At 34.6% G+C, this 23352-nt stretch overlaps 1 pseudogene; it reads right to left on the bottom strand.

Moving 5' to 3' along the window:
* Positions 1 to 8: 8 nt before the first annotated feature.
* On the bottom strand, positions 9 to 22035 carry LOC113771432 (annotated as a pseudogene).
* Positions 22036 to 23352: the final 1317 nt, after the last annotated feature.

Below are 23352 nucleotides of genomic sequence, written 5' to 3'. Positions count from 1 at the left end.
GAGATGATTTATGCAGGGAAACTTATTGTGTCGGTGCCACAACTCCCAGTTCGCAAAAATCGTGAAGGACAATCAATAATTGTTGTCATAACAGCAGTGAAACAAATGCCAATTTCTACCAGGACTGGAGTTTGATGGGGAAGAGTCACGCACATCAAATCTGGCACATGGTTGCTGATAGCTCTGTAAAAAGTATAATTTATTGAACTTACGGTAGGATTGCTGCCAGGACGTATATTGTGTCCTTGACTTAGCTGAATAGTCCTGCTGAAGTATGTAGTTTCACTGCTGCTACGACAACGATTATTGAGTGTCCTTCACGATTTCTGTGAACTGGGAGTTGTGGCACCGGCACGATAAGTTTCCCTGCATAAATCATCTCACCATTTCCACCACACTTTAGTACTTCCCAACTAAAATGGCATTGAGCATCGTTATTGTTGTGGAAGATCATGTAGCAAATAAAATGAATTCTAAGATGAAGTGAATGAATTGAGAATAATGAAGACAAATAAAAGTTACTACATTACAAGAGAGCTATTATAGTACTACTGACTCGCTGTGGGATTTCATTCATTTGTTAGCTTTTACAACTCTCAACTCTATACAACCCAACTACATCAAAAAACGTGATTATTTTTTATAATTCAATGGATCACAGCTATTAAATCTCTCAGCTTACCATATAGCCATAAAGCATCCAGCTAAAGCCTAAAGCATATCAAAACCCAAGAAAATTCAGTTTTCAGCAGCATCCCAAGAAAGAAATATGGACGGCAGAATTATGAGCAGCTAAGTTTTGTCTGTTAATCAAACAGCAAAATTCTTTCAGGTTGGTGATGGCATAGCTCCATTGAAGGAACTTTGGCTACTAGAGTAGGACAAAAATAGATGGCAAACAAGAAATGGCAGCATGAAGCTCAGAACAGCAAGTGTAGCTTTTCTGGTCTTGGGTTCATTGAAGTTGTCCTTCTCCTCGAGCGATTGAATGAAGCTTTTAACGAAATTTATCACAGCATCCAAAACACTCTTAGGTTGTAGATAGATGTCTCTGGCATCTAACATCTGAAGTTGAGTACTCCTGAGATGTTTCGTTACAATCTCTGCCACAAATTACACTTCATTATTTCTGATTTCATAGTTGTGGACTGATTGTTGAGGCTATGGCTTCTTTCTGCTCTTGAGAAGCGGTATTTACTGATAAAAAAAAGGAGGTCAACTCAGTGAAGCAACAGTTTCTAATGCAAGTGATGTTGCCGGAGTCAATGGATCAGTTAAATTCTGTACAGTATATACATCTACAATCAGTTTGATGAGTCTAAACGTGTAAAGCTCTTCCATCAACAATTACACAAGCTCTCTGATAATAAATACTCCCTCCGGCCCAATTTTGGGAATTCAATTTTTTTAGAATAGTAGTTTAATTGTGATATTTGTACTTTTATTTTTAATTTTATCCTCACAAATTCAAAATTTAAATTTGAAAAGTGACATGCATATGAATATAAAGAAAGATTATATTGGAAAAGAGACTAAATGTGTTTTAACTTTTTAAACATAATAAATATTTTGGGACATCTCAAAATGAAAAATACGACACTTTTTATGGGATGGAGGGAGTAAATATTTTTTTTCACAAATCTCTTAACACAAAATATTTGATGAAAGGCCTATGCAGTACAATCAAATAACAAAACACAAATTTGAGGGAAAAAATAACGCATTAAAAAAAAGAACTAGTTAAAGAATGCCGTGTTTAAAGAACTTTTGCACCATGTAGCAAGGCAAAGTAAATCTATACATACTCTAAAAGAAATGAAATGGTAATAATAGTAAAACAGTACTACTTTATTACAATAACTTCAGTACTTGAAGATGGAGATACGGGCTTAGGTGAAGCAACAGTCCCCCCGATGCAAGTGAAGTTGCCGGACTCAATGAATCAGTCATATTCTATACCACAAATACATCATAGTTTAGTTCAATAAGGCTAAACAAGTAAAAGTTAATAATCAAGAATTCTGCAAGTTCTTCTCCTAACACAAGCAATCCAATAAGAGCCCTATACCATAACCTTAAAAAATGAGATACAAATTAATAAGAAAAAAAGTACTCAAACTATGTGAACCCCTAAACAAATCCAAAGCTAATAAAAGCAAATTAGCAGTAGTTTATTACCATAACTTTAGTACTCGACGACAGAGAGGTGAGGTCACATGATTTAACAGTCTCCAGTGCAAGTGAAGTTGCCAAACTCTTTTTTTTTTCTCGGGACACAAATAAATTTTATTCTAAACCTACTCCTATTCTACACTAAGGGGAAGGCATGGATTCAAAAGGGTCAATGAAGAATTCAGAGGGGACTGAATAGCCACCGAACCAAACAGATGTCTTTGCATCCGCTGGTGAAATTTTCAAAGAATCTTAAACAAGAATGCAGGTCAAGAGATTCGATTCCACCGGTGAAGTTGCCAGACTCGATAAATCAGCTATATTCTATGCCAAAAATACGTCTAAAATCAATTTGATAAGTCTAAACAAGTAACAAAACACGATCATGCAGTCTTTCAATTGACAGTCAACAATTTCATAGGTCTCCTAACTCAAAGAATCCAATAAAAGCCTCATGGCAGTACAATTAACTAACGAGACACTAATTTAACAGGAAAAAATTGTTTGTTGAGTAAATGAAAAGCTGGTCAAAGACCGCTGTGTTTGGAGAAGTTTTGCACAGTAACAGGAAAAGTACTCAAATTATATCAACTCCAAAACAAATCAAATTCTAAAACTACAACTTTACTCCCATGACTTTTTTACTTAATGACAAAGGGGTGAGGTCAGATGAACAGTTTCCCTCGAAAACAAGCAAATATTCCTTCAAAGGTACACAAACATCCGAATAATAGACCTTATTTACACTTAAATAACAAGACACAAATTTAATACGAAAACTAACTTATAAGTTAAACAAAGCACTATTCCAAGAATGCGGTCATCGGAGAAGATTAGCACAACAATGAAAAGTACTAAAACTATATGAGTTCTAAAATAAATCAAATGATAATAAGAGCAAATTACTAGTAGTGTATTACGATGACTTTACTACTAAAGGGGTGGCATCAGATGAAGCAACCGTCTCCAATGCAAGTGAAGTTGCGGGATTTGATGGATCAGCTATATTCTGTACCACAAATGCAACTAAATTAAATGTGATAAGTCTGAATGAGTAAAAATCCTACATCAACAATGACACAAGCTCTCTATAACAATTAAATATTCTTTCCCACCCTCCTAACACAAGTTAGTTAATAGAAGCCCTACATAGCACAATCAAATAATAATACACAGATTTGATGGGAAAAAATAACTCATTAATTGAACAAAGCAATAGCAAGAGAATGCTGTATTTAAGAAGTTTTGCACAATGTAGGAAGGCAGAGTAAAACTATACGAACTCTAACACGAAAAAAAAAATAATAATATCAAGTTACAAAAACTTCATTACCGTAACTGTAGAACTTGACGACAGAGGAGTAGGGTGAGCAGATGAAGCAACAGTGTCCGATGCAAATGAAGTTCCAAGACTAAACCAATCAGTAATATTCTGTACCAAAAATATATCTAAAATCAGTTCAAGAAGTCAAAAAAGTAGAACTCTTCAATCCAATCATGCAAGCACTCCACAATAAGAAACATTATTTCAGAAGTCTCTTAATACAAGCAATCCAATAAGAGCTCCGTGCAATACAATTAAATAACAAGAAAGAAACTTAATGGGAAAACCAAACTTGTCACTTAAACAAAGCATCTGCGCTTGGAGATATTTTGTCAAACGTAACAACTAAGTAACTATGTGAATGTCAAAACAAACTATGTGAGCATCAAAACAAATCAAATACTAATAAGAACAAATTACGAGCATCTTATTACCGTGACTTTCATACTTGATGGCAGAGGTGTGACATCAGATGAACCAATAGTCTCTAATGCAAATAAAGCTGCCGTATTCAATGGATCCATAGTATTCTGTACAAGAATTACATCTAAAATCAATTTAATAATTCTAAACAAGCAAACTCCTCAACAAGTATGCAAACTCTCTACAATAAATATTTTTTATAAGTATCGAAACACAAGTTAAATAAAAGTCCTATGCAGTACGATTATATAACAAGACACAAAATTTGGATAAGCTTTGCATAATACAGCAAGAAAGAGTAACGGTCCAAAAACTTCAAAACAAATCAATGTTTATGAGACCAAATTACCAGTAATTTATTACCGCATCTTTGTTTTAAATTGTTCTGCATGGCCTAAAGTTTCACGTACAAAAGAGAATTAGGAGCTGCTACTGGAGTTGGGTACAATTTTGTTTCTTTCTCTTTCGTGTACTGATATATGGAAAGGTATGCTGATTAATATAAAGTTGAGATTTTGCTAAGAAAAAAACGAGAATGCTGTGCTAACTCTAATAGAAAGGGGATGAAGTAGGTGAATTATTATTATGTGTGACTTTGTCCCATATCCTTTTTTCTACAAAGGAGTCTTTCTCTTAGTTGGTTATAAATATAGTGAGCATGTGATGGGATTAAATGCATCAAACCAAAAGATCTTTAGTAGACTATTTGGGTCTTTGGGTCATTAAAATTTTTGTTCAGTAAAATATTTTGATCTTTTTTGTATTTTAAGTATTAGGTGTTTTGAACCTAAAAACACTCTCCTAAGGCATTTTTGTACTCTCTTTTTCATAGTAGAATTTTGTTCCTCCTCTGTGGATGTAGGCGAATTTGACTGAACCACGTAAATTCATGTGTTTCTGTTTTATTTATTTTTGCTTTGTTATTTGTCTTTTGGGATTGCCAAAATTAATTCGTCAATTTTCTAAGGTCAGACCTAATAAACTGGTATCAGAGTTTCTTCAAAGGATTTCGATTTTGTGACAACAATGACAATAACAAAGACCGTTGTCGAGAAATTCAACAGGAATGTTAACTTCAGGATGTGGTAGCTCAAGATGGAAGCCATTTTGGTTCACGATGGAGTTGATTTAGCGATACAAGGAGTTGAGAAAAAGTTAGAGAGTGTGACAGATGCAAATTTTGCTAAGATGGATAAGAAAGCTCGATCCAGTATTATCTTAAATCTCTCTAACAAGGTTTTGCGGGAGGTAGCCACTGAGACTTCGACAAAGGCCATGTGGGACAAATTTAAAGCTTTGTACATGAAGAAAACAATTGAGAATCGACTTTATTGAAAGTAAAGTCTGTATATGCTTCGCACGATTGAAGGTACATCTATATTCTCACATCTTGATAAATTTGATTCCATTATTATGGATTTGGAGAATATAGATTTAAAAATTGATGATGAGGATCGGACCCTATTATTTTTGTGTTCTCTTCCCCAGTCATTTAGATATTTTCATGATACTATGATTTATGGAAAAGAAACAATTTCGTATCAAAAAATTAAATCTATATTAAAATCTAAGAAGCAGATAAACAGGAATATTATCAAAAAATTAATGGAGGTTAGGCAGAAGGTCTAGTTGCTAAGGGCAGAACCAAAAGAAAAGAATTTGACAGTGATAGATCTAAATCTAAATCTAAATCTAAATCCAAAACATAGAAATTTGGAGTGTAATTACTGTCACAAAATGGGGCACATTAAGGTAAATTGCTTTAAATTGAAAAATAGATTAAAGCAAAGGGAAAATATGGTGAGAAAAATACTAAAATTGTCGAATCTCGTGTTGCAGCAAATGAGAATGATGAAAATATTTTTGGTGATTGATGACAGGACAAGGTCTAAAAATAAATGAATTTTAAATTCGGGGTGTTCTTATCACATGTGTCCTAATAAGGATTTGTTTTCCACTTATAAACCTTGTAATGGTGAATTGTTTTGATGGGCAATAATGCCGTTTGTGTTGTTGGTAAGGGTACAGTCCGAATTAAAATGTCTGTTGATATTGTGAGAACGCTCACTAATGTTAGACATGTTCTTGATTGGAAAAAGAATCTCACTAATGTTAGACATGTTCTTGATTTGAAAAAGAATCTCATCTATTTGGGCATGCTGAAGACTCTTGGGTGCAAATGCACAACTGAAAATGGTATTATGAAAGTTTCTAAAGGTGCTCTTGTTATTATGAAAGCTTGTAGATTTGATAGTTTGTATGTTTTGCAGGGATCTACTGTCACAGGTTCGGTTGCAGTTTCATCATCATCTTTATCTAATTCTGGCATCACCAAATTATGACATATGCGTTTGGGACATATGGGTGAGAATGGCTTGAACATGTTAAGTAAACGGGGACTTCTTTGTGGTCAAAGTACTGAATCATTGGAATTCTATGAATACTGTATTTTTGAAAAGCAAAAAAGAGTAAGTTTCAGGTCATGAGCAATTCATAAGACGAAAGGTACTCTTGATTATATTCATTCAAATTTATAGGGTCTATCTCGTGTTCCATCTAAGGATGGTACCGAGTATATGTTAACTTTCATTGATGATTATTCAAGGAAAGTTTAGGTTTATTTTCTTAAACATAAGAATGATGTCTACCTCACTTTCAAGTAATGAAAAGTTTGATTGAGAAACAGATAGATAGATAAAGCGGCTTAGAACAGATAATGGCATGAAATTTTGTAAAGGTGAATTTGATAAATTATGTAAGAATGAAGGAATTGTTTGGTATCGCATTGTTAGGATGACACCTCAACAAAATGGCGTGTCCGAATGAATAAACAGAACACTTTTAAAGAGAGCAAGGTGTATGATCTATAATGTTGGGTTGACAATGGAATTTTGGGCAGAGGCGATCTCTATGGCTTGTTATATTATCAACCGTACTTCTTGTGCAACTTTTGATTTCAAAACTAACAAGTTTGGTCAGATACTCTTGTTGATTATTCTAATTTAAAAGTTTTTGAGTGTTCAGTATACATGAATGTGAATGATGAAAAATTAGAGTTTTGAGCTAAAAAGTGTAGTTTTCCTTGGGTATGCTTCTGAGGTGAAAGGGTACAGATTGTGGTATCCTGATCCCAATTTTTCAAAATTTATGATCAGTAGAGATGTTACTTTTGATGAATTTTCGATGTTATCTTCAAGAAAAAATCTTCTAGTTCTTGTCATGCAGATGATAATATGTAGAAGCAAGTGGAGCTTGAGATTGATAGTTTTGGTCCTTCTATTCAACAAATATCAATAGATGCATTTGAATCTACTGATAAAAATAATTCAGAAGAGAAACAATCATAGACATGCAATAATCATAGGCATGACTTTGCAGGGTGTCGGGGTTTTGCTCGATGAACTTTTTGGGACAGGCACTAGTTCTATTGTGTCTGTATAAGAAATGTATAGTATGTGATAAGTGACTAATTTACATAATAATTGAATGATATTTTATGCTATTTTTAGTCACTTTGGTTATATTATTGGAAGAAAATAAATCATTTTGGCTATAATTGAGGAAAAATGTCTTAAGTGATTAAATGAGGTTTTATCACTTTTTACTTGTATTTGTGAATCTTTGACAGCTTTGACACATTTTCGTATTTTGCTATAACTTGAGCTACAGTGATCGGATTGAGATGATTCTTAAATTAATTTGAAGATAAGATATAGATCTACAACTTTGGTGAAGACAACAAAATCCAGTTCTAAGGTTTCCCAGGTCAAAAAACCGAATTACAGTAGCCAATTTCTATTGGTTGAAGCTGAAACAAAGCATTGAGCAGTCAAGGGTATTTCAGTCATTTCTCAGCCTACACAAATCCAAATGAGGTGATTCTTGATGCATTGGAAAGCTAACTCAAAGGGCTACAAGTTTTATGTTTTGGTCAAGAGTTAAATCAGCTTCTATCATCAAGAAAGGTTCAGTTGAAGTTGAGGCAAAATCGGAGCAGCAGTGAAGAATGAACAGAAATTGCACAAAAAGTCACTGTAGCAATTTGGCCGGATTTATGGCCGGATTTCTGGCGGGATTGTGGTCAGAAAAGGCTGCTCTCTACGCGGACAAGTTATTTTCACCTTCAACAAGTCACATGTAATGCTAGACATGTGACAAACACTTTGCAGCTGTAAAAGGGAGGTGTAAGCCTCATTCCTTGACCACCTTTTACCTTTATGTAGCCAAAATCTTGCAAGATTCAAGGGAGAGACATACGGGAGAAAGCTTGGAGTCTGCAGAAATGTAGCTCTTCCATTTTCTGAGTGTTAGATGAGTTTAGTATAGAATAGTAGTTCATCCATCTTGTTTATTAGCTAGATGAAGAAGAGGTTGGAGGATGAAGAAGGCAAGGAGATGAACTCATGTGACAAGGGTTACATTCCTTTCCAACTCTTTATTTTTTGTACTTGATTCCAAGTTTAGTTAATATGCAAGTTATGGATTTATATGTTATTATGTGTTTCTAAAGTTTATGCCTTGGGTTTGGTTGAACTTTCTATGATTGCTAGTGTTTATTATTTGGCTAATTGATGACATTATTTTGAGCAAGTTATTTAGCATTTTATCTCTTTGAAATCATGATTAATTTGGTACCATTGATTGTGATTATCTAAGGTGTTGTTTCTGCAATGAAAATTGAAATTTAACACTGGTTCAAGAAGTGCTAAACATAGGGAGTACACTCACGAAAGTAGACGCGCGCCTATGTGGTTTTAGTGATTCATTTCATGTAATTTCATTGAAAAAAATGAACTTGTAGCTAATTTCATAACCATGAGAATAGGTATGGATTAGTTATGAGTATAATTGATTCACTACGAAAGTAGGATTCATATGCATAAGGAAATTACACCATAGTTAGCCTAGATAGTAGTATTCAATGATCCAAATATAGCACTTGCATGAGTAGTTAGGGATACTATAACCTAAGGAGCTTTCATTTGTTATTTTCTTGTATAAGTTTAGTAGGTTTTATTTGTTATAATTCAGAGAGTAGTCTAAATAATAGAAAACCTTTAGTAGTGCTGGTAATTGTTCAATCTTTCTCGTGGGATCGACCTAATATATATTCTAAACTACTAGTTGACATGTATACTTGCAGTAAAACGGGTGTATTTCGGACTTTTAACTTGTACGTATAAAAAAAAAAAACCCCGTCAGTATGATTAGTGATTGCTGTGTATTTATCTACTTCATTTTCTTGACTGAAACTTTCACAACATATTTCAGGGAAAACGTATGACCCTTGGACTCACTCGAGTTGGAAGTCATAGAGTTGTTCAAATTTCTGTAGGCTTCATAATATTCTTCTATATCTTAGGTTTGTATTTTAAGCTTCTTAGAATAGTGAACTATCTATTCGTTCCACAGAATTTCTCAACTTAATAATCACTTACAAAAATCCTTGTAAGTGGTTGACTGACTTAATTTACTCGCCTTTTCTTTTGCCCCACCACAATCTGGATACTCAGAAATATTTGACAAATATTGGATAGAAATTTGTTTTCCTTTTTGGTCTATATTTTTTGGTTTAAAAATTCTCTTTTTATTTTGGTTTTTTGGTTAAGTAATTATAAGAGCAGTAGGGTAATATTGTTGATAGGGTGTTAATTGTTAGTAATTTTATTGTTAATTTTTTCTTTTTGTCCTTGCCAAATATTGTTTTAATTATTAATATTTACTTATATTTGATATTTTGACTCAATTTCAGGGAGTGGAGCAGAAAAGTACAAAAAAAGAGGGACTCTCTGGGGAAAATGGAGACTTCTAAAAACTTCACAACCTGGCCCACATGGTGCTGAGAAGAAACAGACTTCCATTTTCCTTTTGCTGACTAGGAGTCTCCTACCAAGAGGAAACAAAATACAAGGAATTCGGCAGAGCTTTTTTTTTTGAGTACTTGGACTCTTAATTCGTGGGGGACCACGAGAGGAGCATGAGTGAATGCTTAAAGACCTTTTGTACGCTTCTTTAAAAGATTTCAGCAAGGGACCACAGGCTAGTTAGGCATTGTTTTAGCGATAGGATAGTTTCTTTTTTGCTTTGGTTTTTTTCTCGGCCGTGGATGCGTACAAACTATTCGGCATTATTCCTCTTTGAAAAGACGGCTTTACTGCTTACTTTTTAGTGAATTGCACGATGCCTCGTGAATCAATTAAACTGCGTGGAGATTTTCTCATGAGGCGTGGCTAATCCTTTTATCTAGTCAAGAATCAATTCGATAGCGCAGTCCCGAATATCTGTGAAATTTAATTAGTTTTCATGCATTTCTTAATTTGTTAATATTTGCACGTTGTCTACTTGAATTTTCATGGGATTATTTTGTTAATTGGATGTCAAGGGCCCGATGTTCAATGTGACTTATTAATCTCCTGTTAAATTAGTCAATTAAATCCGTAATTGTTTGATTGATTAATATTAATAGCAACAAGCATTTTTAAACACTAGGGGAACGTGCAATCTAATTTAAATAACCCTCGTAGCGTGTTATTGGTTGGAGTTAGGTTTTTCTAGTTCTTAATACAATTGGAGAATTAATTCCTACGGTCGTACCTAAGAGTATTTTCTGGTTAGGGGTAATCAATGGTTATACCTTGATTATCAACAAATTAAGAAAAAATTGGTCGTTAGAGTTCGTCGACGACTATAACTAGCCTATTAATAAATTAAGTTAACCTCTCTTGCATCAATGATCGGGTAAGTGAACTATGTCTGAATAGTTGTATCTTTGGCTAGAATTTATCTATTCTTGATTTAATTCTTGCCTATATTCGTGCCAGTTAATTATTTATTTTTAGTTGAATTACTTAATTATTTTTTGTTTCATTCCGATAAAATTCCCCCTCACCAATTGGAATCTTAAAGAGACAAATATCCCCAGTCCCTGAGTAGACGACCCTGCTTGCCACGGTCTACTATTTAGTAAATTTTGTCAACTAATTAATTCTGGTATATCGGATTAAACAATCTCTTCGGGAACATGGTAAATCAAGTAACCCATTGCACACCTAGAGTCCCTACTCCAGTACCTAGGATTAATTATTGACTGCTTCTAGTGGTAGTTAGGTTCTATTTTTATTATTGCACAGGCTCGACACCTGTCAATTTTTGGTGCCGTTGCTGGGGACTGGCGTTAAATATTTGTTTCTTTTTAATTTCAATTTTGTTCTAATTTTCTGATATTTTTTCTAGTTTATGCCTCGTTCTTCTCGTACAGGCGAATTAATTTTCGACCCTGAAGTAGAGAAGACCGCACGTACAACAAGGAAAGAAACCAGGCAACTCAGAGAAGAGCACTCTAGTGCTACATCTCAGAGACTTGAGCCAGAAGTTGAACCAACAGATTCACATAGTGATACTTCGAGTGACTCGGATCGAGAAGAAATTACCATGGTAAATGCACGAACACTAAAGGAGTTGGCTGCTCCTAATTTAAATCAGCAACCTTTATGCATTACTTTTCCAAGTTTGAATGATAACACTCCCTTTGAACTAAAATCTGGTCTAATTCATCTCTTGCCATCTTTTCATGGTCTACCAGGTGAAGAGCCCTACAAACACTTGCAAGAGTTCGACGTCGTTTGCAACAGTATGAAGCCTCCGGGAATCATAGAAGAGCAGATAAAAATGAGGGCCTTCCCCTTCTCTTTGAAGGACTCCGCGAAAGATTGGCTGTATTACCTACCACCAGGTAGTATCATTACGTGGGACCAGTTGAAGAAAAAATTCTTAGACAAATATTTTCCTGCATCTCGGGCCGCCAGCTTAAGGAAAGAAATATGCGGTATCAAGCAACACCCAGGCGAGTCTCTCTATGAGTACTGGGAGAGGTTTAAAAAGTTATGCATCAAATACTCTCAGCACCAAATAAATGAGCAACTGCTCATCTAATATTTCTATGAAGGGTTACTCTTTAGGAATAGAAGCATAATCGATGCTGCAAGTGGAGGAGCGTTGGTGAACAAGACTCCTCGAGAAGCTTGGGAGTTGATTGAAGGGCTGGCTGAGAATTCACAGCAGTTCAGTTCAAAGAGAGGACATCCCGACGCGTAGGGTGAATGAGGTAGAAACATCCTCCATCCAATAATAAATCTCTGAATTGACGTCCTTCGTGTGACAACTAACTGTGAGAAGTGTCTCACAAGCCAAAGTATGTGGGGTATGCACTGTCTTGGGTCACTCTACGGAGATGTGTCCGCTAGTTCAAGAAGAAAGTGCGGAGCAAGTGAACATGGCTGGTCACGCACCCGCGCCAAGACAGCCATACGACCCATACTCGAATACGTACAATCCGGGTTGGAGAGATCATCCTAACTTCAGTTATGGAGGAAATAGGTAGTCGAATTTTGCACCAAATAGATAGCAAGGGTATCAACAACAATATCAATCTCGCCCGCCACCACCCCCTTCAAATTCAAACCCGTCTATGGAAGAGATGATGAAGCAATTAATTGCTAATCAACAAAAGACGGTTCACCCAAGTATAAAGGAATCAACTAGGACAGGTGCAAGCAATGCAGAGTCAGATGAGTCAGATGGCACTAGCAAAGCAAATGTCAAAATCCCAAATTTATGAAAAATTGTCGTCTCAACCTAAACTGAACCTAAAGAATGTAAGCGCAATGACCTTAAGGAGTGAAAAGGAAATCCAAGGACTCGATCTCGTGATTCCTAAGGACAAGAATGAGGAACGAATTGAGAAAGAGTTTGAAGAGAAGGGCAGAAGCAACAAAGATCCAAAGGTACTTCCGAACCCATTCATTACAGTTAAAACTAACCCACCGCCTTTTCTTAGAAAGCTGGAGAAACCAAAAAAGCAAGATAAGGAAAAGAAAATTCTAGAGGTGTTTCGAAAGGTGGCAATCAATATCTCTTTGTTGGACGCGATCAAGCAAATGTCAAAATACTCTAAATTCTTGAAAAATTTGTGCGTCAACAAGAAGAATTTGAAGGGGGATGAGCATATTGTGGTGGGTGAGAACGTTTCAGCGATTTTACAAAGGAAACTACCACCTAAATGCGGAGATCTAGGTATGTTTATTATACCATGTAAGATTGGACGTTCCAATATAAAAAATGTCATGCGAGATTTAGGGGTTTCTATTAATGTGATGCCTAAATCAGTCTATGATTCCCTAAATTTAGGACCTTTAAAAGAAACAAGGATAATAATTCAATTGGCTGATCGTACATTTGTTTATCCAGATGGGATAGTTGAGGATGTTTTAGTGCAAGTAGATGGATTAATTTTTCCTGCTGATTTTTATGTGCTTTACATGGATGATGAAAGTGCCCCGAATCCATCACCCATTATATTAGAAGGCCCATTCTTGAGTACTGCCCAAACTAAGATTGATGTTAGTAAGGGTACTCTCACAATGGAATTCGATGGAGAAATAGTCCACTTTAATATTTTTGATACAATGAAACATCCTGTTAACTCTCATTCTGTATTTGCTATTCATGCTACTAATCGCTCTGTGTAAGAATTTTCTGAATTTGGTTGTAGGAGTAAATTCAAAGTTCCTGCGAACAAGTATCAGGAGATGAAAGCAATTTATGAGGTGAAAATGAGTAGAAAATTTAGAAAGAAGGCTGCACTCAATGGTTATTTGGATCACGGAGGAGGGCCACCGATTACAAGAAAAATTGAATTACATCCAAATTGAAGAGTGGTGTTCAACATCTAGCCAAAAACGTTAAAGAAAGGCGCTTTTTGAGAGGCAACCCAAATATTGGTTTTATTATTTTTCGTTGTTCAATTCTTTCGTTTTGTCGTTTCTCATTTGGGTGGTAGTCGGTCTTAATATTTTCTTTCACTGTGGTCAGGACAGGAATCTTAGCGTGCCCACGCCGTGTTAGTGTCTCCTAAGATCAATGGACTTTTATCAATCTTGGTTTGTCCACGCCATGTTGGTAAAATCTCGCCATCTCGCGACGTTGGCAGGAAGTGCAATCTTGGCGTGCCCATGTCGTGTTAGTGCCTCCCGAGATCAGTGGACGTTTTATAATCTTAGCGTGCCCACGCTGTATTTGACAACCTAAAAACAAAGGTAATATTAAAAAAAAAAAATTTAGAAGAACAAAAAAATAAAATTATTTTCCTTTTAAACCTTCAGTTTTGTTTTTTTTTCTCACAAATTCAAATTTTGAAATATAAATTTGAAAAAAGAAAAGAAGAAAACATTTTTGAAAAATAAAGAACCAAAAACTATTTCTTTTTTTCTTTCTTCTTTTTCTTTCTTTCTCTTCTTTCTTTCTTTCTTCCTCTTTTCTTTCTTTCTTCTTCCCCGATTCCTTCTTCCCACCTCGCGCACGCTGCCACCTCACTCGCTTCTCTTCTTTCTCGTGCCGCCTGCTCACACCGCCCCTCCTTGTTCCCTCACGGCCACCAGACCTCCATCGTTGCTCTCCTCCACTTCGCCGCACGACCAGCAGCGAGCACCACCTCGCGCGCAGCCCTCTACCAGAGCAACGCAGCTCGCTCCTCTCTCTCTCCCTCGCCCACGCTCAGCCTCGCTCTTCTCACCACCTGTCCATCTTTGACAGGTGGAGGTATTCATATTTTCCCCTCGATTAGTACTTTTTTGGGTCTCAAATTGCTGGAGTTGTTGCCATTTTAACTTGTGATTTGTTTTGGGCTTCTATTGCATTTTTGAGTTGTTTCTCACCTGTGTGTGCACCTGTGGTACTGGTTGTGGTGGTTTGCATATAATTTATTGTTCTTATGTGATTGGCTGCCTAATTGACTGTTGGGCACCTGTGACAGAGTTGTTCTTGTCCGAGTTTTGATATGCTGCTACTAGAACTTTCGGTTGGTTGAGTTGTGCAGTTGACTGTCCAATTGGAGACAGTTGTTGAGATTTTGGATGGATTTGTGTCCAATTGCTGAAATTTGTTGCTTTGTTTAGTCACTCGCACTGCTCCTAGTTTGTTCGAGTGAAATTGGTTGGACGTCCTTTGCCCGTGGAGTTTAACTGTTACATTGTTTGGGGTGGTTTTCTGGTATTGATTGAATTGTTGGGTGTAAATTGCTCAGGGCTTTACATTGCTAATTTGGTGGGCTATTTATTGTGCATTACCCTTTTAAATTGGGAGATACCTGTGCTTATTGGGTTGATTGTTGACTTCACTAGAGGATATTGATTTCTACTGATCTGAACTTACTTGTTCCTCTATCTGTTGGCAATTTTGTTTCTGTTGATTGGGTTGCTTGTTAGTGACAATGGTGAGATCAAAGTTCTCTTCTAGGTCCAGAGCCTCTCGACCTCAGCCTACCCCAACCCCACCCAACCATTCCCGCCTCAACCATCGCTGTGGCCCCACCACGGTCCCCGTGACTTCAGGGAAGTACCCTTTCCCTTCTCCTTCCTTCTGCTGTTACATTATCACATTGAGGGCAATGTGTGAATTAGGTGTGGGGGGGATCGTTGTGGTGCTAGTATTTTTAGTTTTTCGGTTCTAGAGGTTTTTCCTTGATTTTTAGTTCGATTTTTGACTATCTTTCATTTATTTTCTTTTTCTTTTTTCTTTAGTGATCAACTCTTATTTGAATACCAAGTTTTGATGTTGGATTGTTGCTTCCAATTCTGCTCTTACCAGGTTTTAACAATAAAAGGGTATCCAGTTAATGTGGTTGAGTCAGGAACATCTCTTTAGTGAATATCAGTAATTGCTTGACTCTTCTAATTTTTGGTTAACTTGTCTAGGCATAGAGAATGATTGTTGGCATTTTTCATGTAAATTGGTCCAATTCTTAACTTTAGTTCTCCATGCGTGAAAATTTGAGGCTGACAGCTGTTACGTTTGTGTTATTTTTAGTTATTGTGCTATATGGGTGTAAATAAGAGTTGACTGTGCTCCGCTAGTGGTTACTACTGAGTAACAGGGGATCTTCACCTAAAGTGTCGATTCTCGCGTCAAAAAGTAGTAGTTGATATGAGTACGTGGTTATGTAGCGATAAGAGCTGAGTAACCGGGTTCCTTCATCTGACAAATATTTGAGTTCGCGTCAAAAGGCTCCATTGGTTAGAGACTAAGTCTTTCATTACTATTGAAAAGAAAAAAGACAAAAAAAAGAAGAGAAAAATAGAAAACGTGATAAAAAAAGGGTGAAGGTTGTGTTAGTATGTGCAAAAGTCAGCTTGCCGAATTGTGAGTTTAATTTTGAGATTTTGGTTAATAGTTGGACAATTTGCGGATGAATGTTGAGCAGCCATTCCTTTTTCTTAGATTAGTTTGCTTTAAATTGGAGAAGTTTGTGGTTTAGAAGCTAACCGGGGTGATGTTTCTTGAATCTTGATCACTGATACTTGATATATGTTTTCCTTGGTATCTTGGCAATAGAGTAGATGGAGCAATACCCACTTTTGAATATTGGTGTTCGTTACTGTTCTCATACTTGAGGACAAGCATGGTTCAGGTGTGGGGGGAATTGATAGGGTGTTAATTGTTAGTAATTTTATTATTAATTTTCCCTTTTTGTTCTTGCCAAATATTATTTTAATTATTAATATTTACTTATATTTGGTATTTGGATTCAATTTCAGGAAGTGGAGCAGAAAAGTACAAAAAAGGAGGGACTCTCTGAGGAAAATGGAGACTTCTAAAAACTTCACAACCTGGCCCATATGGTGCTGAGAAGAAACGAACTTCCATTTTCCTTTTGCTGACTAGGAGTCCTCCTACCAAGAGGAAACAAAATACAAGGAATTCGGCAGAGCTTTTTTTTTTGAGTACTTGGACTCTTAATTCGTGGGGGACCACGAGGGGAGCATGAGTGAATGCTTAGAGACCTTTTGTACGCTTCTTTAAAAGATTTCGGCAAGGGACCACGGGGTAGTTAGCCATTGTTTTAGTGTTAGGATAGTTTCTTTTTTTGCTTTGGTCTTTTTCTCGGTCGTGGATGCGTACAAACTGTTCGGCATTATTCCCCTTTGAAAAGACGGCTTTACTGCTTACTTTTTAGTGAATTGCATGATGCCTCGTGAATCAATTAAATTGCGTGGAGATTTTCTCATGAGGCGTGGCTAAGCCTTTCATCTAGTCAAGGATCAATTTGACGGCGCAGTCCTGAATATCTGTGAGATCTAATTAGTTTTTATGCATTTCTTAATTTGTTAATATTTGCACGTTGTCTACTTGAATTTTCATGGGATTATTTTGTTAATTGGATGTCAAGGGCCCGATGTTCAATGTGACTTATTAATCTCCTGCCAAATTAGTCAATTAAATCCGTAATTGTTTGATTGATTAATATTAGTGGCAACTAGCATTTTTAAACACTAGGGGAACGTGCAGTCTAATTTAAATAACCCTCGTAGCGTGTTATTGGTTAGGGTTAGGTTTTTCTAGTTCTTAATGCAATTGGAGAATTAATTCCTACGGTCGTACCTAGGAGTATTTTCTGGTTAGGGGTAATCAATGGTCGTACCTTGGTTATCAACAAATTAAGGAAAAATTGATCGTTAGAGCTCGTCGGCGACTATAACTAGCCTATTAGTAAATTAAGTGAACCTCCCTTGCATCAATGATCGAGTAAGTGAACTGTATCTGAGTAGTTGTATCATTGGCTAGAATTTATCTATTCTTGATTTAATTCCTGCCTATATTTGTGCTAGTTAATTATTTATTTTTAGTTGAATTACTTAATTGTTTTTAGTTTCATTCCAATAAAATTCCCCCTTACCAATTGGAATCTTAAAGAGATAAATATTCCCATTCCTTGAGCAGACGACCCTGCTTGCCACTGTCTACTATTTAGTAAATTTTGTTAACTAATTAATTCTGATATATCGGATTAATCAAACTCTTCAGGAACAGGGTGAATCAATTAACCCATTGCACACGTAGAGTCTCTGCTCCAGTACCTAGGATTAATTATTGACTGCTTCTAGTGGTAGTTAGGTTCTATTTTTATTATTGTACAGGCTCGACACCTATCAATTGTCAACTCCTTATCTTTAATGAGTACATCTGATCTTGTTAAGTTGATAGAGGAGGTAAGTGTGATTTTAAAATCCTTAGGAATGTTAGTGACATTATGAGAAACCTTAGGTGAGGTTTTCGGAACTATCCCAAAAATAAAATTAAAAAGGTATAAGGTTCTCAAAAGTATCATATCAGTTTCTAATCCTTGATCAGTACTTTTTTTGTTGCAATTTAAACTATTTTTGTCATTCTTTTTGTTACTCCAATTAAAAACAATAAGATTTAATTCATCACCCATAATTTATATTATAGTACATTGAAAAACTTGAAATGACATGCAGAGAAAATATATATTTTTTATTTAAACATAGACATAAAAGTAAGAAACAAGAACTAATATTAATATTGATTAGTGAATTCAATATTAAAATTTAATGTAAAAAGTTTTATTAAAAAAAGGTATTATGTGGATCTGACAGGTATCGAACCTGTGCAATAATAAATATCTACTCAATTAAAATACAAATTTTGTATACAGTGGTGGGTAGGGTCGAATCCACGGGGATTGGGAAAAATTTGTTTCTTCTAGAGTCCAGAGTAAGGGGGTTTTTATAAAAAATGTGAATAATTAAACAACTCAAATAAAAAGGCCAAACTAATAATTTACTAAAAATAAAACAATAATAAATAAACTCTAGCCAAAAAATAACTTTAGAGATGGTTCACTCAATTGGTCATGAATGCAATAATAATTTCATTCACTCGTTGATGAACAAGTTATAATTGCCACACACGCGATGACAATCAACTTCTCCTTACTGTATCGGTAACCAAGATACGACCGTTAAGCACTTCCCTAATCAAGAAATAACCATTGGTACGACTTTAGAGTTCAAATTTTCAATTGCTTTAAGAATTAGAGAAACTCTGTTCTAACCAAATAACACGATACAAGAGTTATTTTAAGTTAACCCATATGTTTCCCTGACACAAACCCAATCATGCCAATTACTACTAATTTAAAGCAATTAAACAATTACAGATTTAACTGCTCTAATTAGTTTTAGGTTATTAGATTAAATTAAATATCGGGCGCCCTTGATATTCAAATAAAATAATAACCATAAGAAATTGAATCAGAGAACATACAATTACTAGTAAAATAAAGGAAATAAATATAATCAATTCGATCTCACAATTTTAGATGAACCAAATCATTCGTTGTTCTTTGACTAGAAATAGAAATTTAGTTCATCTTCATTGAAGAAATCCCACGTGAATTAGTTGAACTCATCGACATGAATATTCTCCAAAAGTTATGTATATTATTCGAAGAAATTAAAAGGAAAAGAAGGAAACGTTCCACACGTTTCTTGCGGCAAAAAAGAAGAGATATCTCATGACTACCAGTCTACCGCTTCATCCCCAAGTGATAAGGAAATGACTAAAGAAAAGCTACTGACTAGTCTCCTACTACTACTAATTGAAGTCAAATTATTCCTTCAAATCATATCTTAACCGAACAAGACAAACTATCCTATCCATCTAGTGAAACATTCAAGACTCTTGGAACTTCAATTCACGATTGGAGATTATGCTTCAATTCCCGAGCTTTTCGGACGGGTAGAGTTTTAATTTTGGCATACCCCCGTTGATTAGCATAAAAATTCAATGAAAATCACGTCTTTAATCCCTTTTTGCTCCAAATCCCTACAACCAACACAAATTACCAAATATAGGTAGACTCCATCAATTAATGCAATATTTGGTAAAATAAAAAAGAAAAATAATTATAAAATTAATGACAAAAATGCAACCTATCAGGATTGGATCGGATATTCATAGATTATATAAAATGATATTTGAATGTGATTCAAATAACTTCTTAATCCACACATGATACGATCTGCATATGATGCGATCCTAAAACTGTATCAAATCCAGATCAGATCATTGGATTTTTTCAGTTCACCGGATCAAGTTGAACACCCCTATTATTTGTGATACATATACTATAATTTTATAAGATTTTTCGAGTGTTCAATAAACCTGATTGAAAGTTCCCCAAGAATTTAGTTTCTCGAAAGATGAAGTTAAATGAGGAAAGAACCCAAATGCAAAGTTGGACATATAAGCATGTCCATTGAAATGATAAATATTGAATATTAACTAGTATTTATTGGACACCTCTTACAAAAATCCTACCATATGAAGCAATGTATTAACATTATTCTTAATACTGTCTGTCTAATGCGTGCTCATAAGGTACTCGTTAATATGTATTTCAGATATTAGATTTTTAGAAATATAAGATTAATTATGGAAAGCGTATAAATGCAAGACGATTAATTAGAGAAGGTGTATAAATATAAGAGAATGTATTAATTGTTAGTGTGTGTCTATATAGGATAAGTTGGGTGCAATATAGGTGTATTAACAAGTGCCCATAGGGCACTCGATTAAGAAAACCCTTCTAAATATTGTATACTAATTTGTATCTATTAGAAAGATGGGATTAAATGCTACACCTACAAAATTTTGTATGAACACTATTCTTAATAGTGTGGTAGTTATCATCCTAATAGTAATTAGCACTTTAGTCCTCGTGAAAAGGAGTCAATTGTCATCATCAGTACTCTAAAACATGCAAGTAAATAAACTGATTTGGTATACTCAGCATTTATTTGCACTGATTACAAATCTTAGCACACTGGTCAAATAAATGTGATACAAATACATATAGATTTGAAATTAATAGATACAATGGATTTAAAAAATCAATACAAATAAAAATAATATTGATTCTCTTACATATCTTCTATTCGGATAAATCATGTAGCCCAATACATCTGTGCACATTTTCTGATAGTCATATCTTATTAAAACTGGTTCAATTCCAAAAACAAATTTAGATATGATAATAATATAGAGATTACAAATCTGAAAAATTAGATTCTAAATTTACAAAATCAGAAATTTTACAAAAAAAAAGATAAAAGCTTAAAAACTCTCATAAGAAAACTCAAGAAAGAATAAAACTCTTACTAGAACAATCTAGGAAAGAAGAAATTCTCACTAGGAGATCCGAGATTCTAAGAGAGAAAAATCTCTCGCTAGAAAACCCTAGGAAAGAATTTTTTTTTCAAACAAGAGAAACTAAAAACTAGAGAAAGTGTTTCCTCCAATGGGAAATGATCAGATTTGGTCTCTCTCACATGGGAGACATGAAAGACATTTTGATTGGAAGAAAACCTATTTACTTAAAACGACAATTTAGCTAACAATTGTAGCAATGCAGAAAGCTTAATGCTGTTGTAAATCATTCATTTCAATTCAATCGAATCACAAAAAGAGCAATTGATTCACAAATAAAATTTTCCACAATCTTATTTAGTAGTAGTATATGCAGGGTGGAAAATGGTAATCTGCTAACATCATATGCGTATGGCGTTATGTCGCCGGACAGCTGATACGTGTTTGACCAGTGATATCATAACAAATGCTGATTTCTTCCAGAAAACCATTAGAGCGTACGCACCTCACGTCTGGCACCTTTTGAATGGCCCCAACTATTGATGAGTTAATCGCCCCAAGTGTAGTCATTCCGTTTTGAATTATACTGCTATTGCTAAGAATGCTCAAAAGGTAGACATCATTCTTCAAGCAGATTGATAGATCGAAGTATGAACTTTGGCTGTACATGTTCAGGGAACAAGTCCCATGCTTATTCCATTCATGTTGCCAAAAAGACTGGGAAATTGTTGGGTATTGCACCGTAAGGTCTGGCCAAGATGCATCTCGTGTAAGCAAGTCAACTTGGATAACTCTGTACAAAAGAACGTAATGTTAAAACCAAGAATAAAAAGGTACTCAACTTCTAAAGAACACATTAATGAGTACGAAGATCACCAGGACAACATAGGGGGCCTGACACAAGACTCCAATGTCATACTGAAGTTGTTAGGCCATAAGCCACGAATTGTGAAATTATTCGGACGGGGATTTCTAGTACAATTATTGTTGGAACAAAAACCAGCAGGCCATTTATGGACCATTTGAAGATACTCGAAGGCAGAGTAAATAGTTGGCGAGGATAATATCATCACAAAAAGAAACATATGAAAGATTGTGGGCTTCATGGCCATTGTGCACTTGTTGAGAAGATTGTAATATCAAATGTTTCAATGGAATATATTGAATTGCAAGGGTGGTTTGAATTGATTGTAAAGAAGCTATTTATAGCGGATCAGATCATGCATGCATGATGTTTATGTCACCATGTTAAAATGCAAATACTTATGATGAACTAATCAATTCTTTGTTGTGATGGTCAGTTGAGAATTAAGATGAAAAATTTAGTCTTCAGTAGCAAAGTCAATTAGCTTTTAGCTTGATACCCTTACGGGAATCACTGCACTTTTATGCATTTGGTAGTATGTAACATTCAAAGCTCGAATATGATGTGCATGTATGGACTCACAAGTGATGTTATGATGTAACATTATACTTACCACATCCACTCAAGGACCAATGGAGTTGATGAATAATTATACTTGGCTAGAACTCTACAATCATCTTTTTACTAGAACATCAAAGTCTTTAATAGTATTGTGTTTTTGTATTTGGGTTCGTACTTGTAGAAGGACCACTGCAGTTTGTAGGAATTTGAGGTCTTTTTGGGTGATGTAAAGTTCAAAGGTAATACTGAATATACTGATGTTATTGGTCCACAGAGTGATATTATTTGGGAGGGATTTCCATGGCATAAATTGACAGGAGAAAGGAATAATAATAATAATAATAATAATAATAATAATAATAATAATAATAATAATAATAATAATAATAATAATAATAATAATAATAATAATAATAATAATAATAATAATAATAATAATAATAATAATAATAATATAATAATAATAATAATAATAATAATAATAATAATAATAATAATAATAATAATAATAATAATAATAATAATAATAATAATAATAATAATAATAATAATAATAATAATAATAATAATAATAATAATAATAATAATAATAATAATAATAATAATAATAATAATAATAATAATAATAATAATAATAATAATAATAATAATAATAATAATAATAATAATAATATGAAAAAGAAAAAGCATCAAGTCATATATGAACTATTTGCAGATATACATTTGATGCTCAAGAATTTTTAATAGCTAATCCACCATTTCATAAGACTAGAAAAATTTGTGATAGTTTGATAAATTGATTTCTATTATTGAGTGAGAAAGTAAAAGGTGTAATAGTATTTCTACCTGGTTTAATTTTAGGCAAGCAACAATTTTAGTCAAGATGCTTTCTTTTTCCATGGCCAAGTATACAACATGTGACTTGTTTAATTAAAATAAAAAGGAAAAGGAAAAAGGTGCCATGCATGAGCCATGTCGCTTATGTGCAAAGTCACTATGTCTC

The sequence above is a fragment of the Coffea eugenioides genome, chromosome 5 (assembly GCF_003713205.1).
Source record: "Coffea eugenioides isolate CCC68of chromosome 5, Ceug_1.0, whole genome shotgun sequence".
Lineage (NCBI taxonomy): Eukaryota > Viridiplantae > Streptophyta > Magnoliopsida > Gentianales > Rubiaceae > Coffea > Coffea eugenioides.
This window is presented reverse-complemented; position numbering and strand designations above follow the sequence as displayed.